This window comes from Etheostoma spectabile, chromosome 5, assembly GCF_008692095.1.
Source record: "Etheostoma spectabile isolate EspeVRDwgs_2016 chromosome 5, UIUC_Espe_1.0, whole genome shotgun sequence".
Taxonomy (NCBI): domain Eukaryota; kingdom Metazoa; phylum Chordata; class Actinopteri; order Perciformes; family Percidae; genus Etheostoma; species Etheostoma spectabile.
In genome coordinates this window covers 35,759,299-35,760,523 of record NC_045737.1, presented here as the reverse complement: position 1 = coordinate 35,760,523, position 1,225 = coordinate 35,759,299, and the positions used below count along the sequence as shown (strand labels likewise).

The 1,225-nt window shown below is 45.6% G+C and overlaps 1 protein-coding gene and 1 long non-coding RNA gene across 2 annotated transcripts in view; one reads left to right on the top strand and one right to left on the bottom strand.

Annotated features, from left to right (window-relative positions):
• The window catches only part of c9h2orf80 (chromosome 9 C2orf80 homolog), a 27,398-nt gene that overhangs the window by 4,306 nt on the left and 21,867 nt on the right, over positions 1–1,225 (top strand). The window lies entirely within an intron of this gene.
• LOC116688949 (uncharacterized) overlaps positions 581–1,225 on the bottom strand; it is an 18,668-nt gene continuing 18,023 nt past the window's right edge. Inside the window, exon 3 of the long non-coding RNA XR_004331894.1 lies at positions 581–634. This is a non-coding gene — a long non-coding RNA (uncharacterized LOC116688949). The remainder of the gene's footprint in view (positions 635–1,225) is intronic.

Here is a 1,225-nt window from a genome sequence, read left to right as displayed (position 1 = left end):
AACATATTATTGGATTATCATCTTTGATGCATAATAGTGTAAGCATCACAAAATACTTTGGGCTTTTTTCCCCTGTTTCTTTTCAGTATTGTTAAATTCCATTTTAAATGGATTATTCGTTGGAGAGTGCCCAGATTAAACCCTTCAGAGGGTTTTTTTACATTTCTTTATCACATATTTTATTGATTAGGTGTATATTAATCTGTAGAATTAGTTCTTGTGTAAACCAATAAAACTAAACTAAATGTTCTAGCCTGAAAAAGTCATTTGAGCTAATTTATCTGCTGGGAAGCTTTGAAGTGCTCTTATTATGCGTTTTGGCTCTTTCCCTTTCCTTTATTGTGTTATATATCTTGTTTTGCATATTATAGGTTTACAAAGTGAAAAAGCCCAAAGTCCACACCAAAGGGACCATGCCCTCACACTCTGCCTGACTGGCTAGTAGTCCTTACCTAGGTCCTGTCAGGGCCCTCATACTCTGCTCCTGACTGGCTAGTAGTCCTTACCTAGGTACTGTCAGGCCCTCATACTCTTGCTCCTACGGGCTATTGTCCTACCTTTCCTACTAGGTACTTCAGGCCCCTCATACTCTGCTCCTGACTGGCTATAGTCCTACCTAGGTACTGTCAGGGCCCTCATACTCTGCGCCTGACTGGCTAGTTTCCTTACCTATGTACTGGACCCCATCAGTACTCTGCTCCTGACTGGCTAGTAGTCCTTACCTAGGTACTGTCCAGGGCCCCTCATACTCTGCTCGCTGACTGGCTAGTTCCTTACCTAGGTACTGTCAGGCCCATACTCTGCTTCTGACTGGCTTAGTCCTTACCTAGGTACTGTCAGGGCCTCATACTCTGACTCTCTTTCTTCTGCTTACTCTGCCTGCTGCTAGTATGTCCTTACCTAGGTACTACTGTCAGGCCTCATACTCTGCTCCTGCTGGCTAGTGGCCTTACCTAGTACTGTCAGCCCCTCTAACTCCTGCTTCCTGACTGGCTATAGTCCTACCTAGTACTGGCAGGGCCCTCATCTCTGCGCCTGATGGCTAGTAGTCCTTACCTGTTACGTTCAGCCCTCATACTCTGCTCTGACTGCTAGTTATCCTTACCTAGGTACTGTCAGGGCCATCATACTCTGCTCCTGACTAGTACTCCTGCTAGGTACTCCTAGGGCTCCTCTCGCTCTGTACTGGCTAGTATCCTTTTCCTCTAGCTGCTGAACTGTTGCG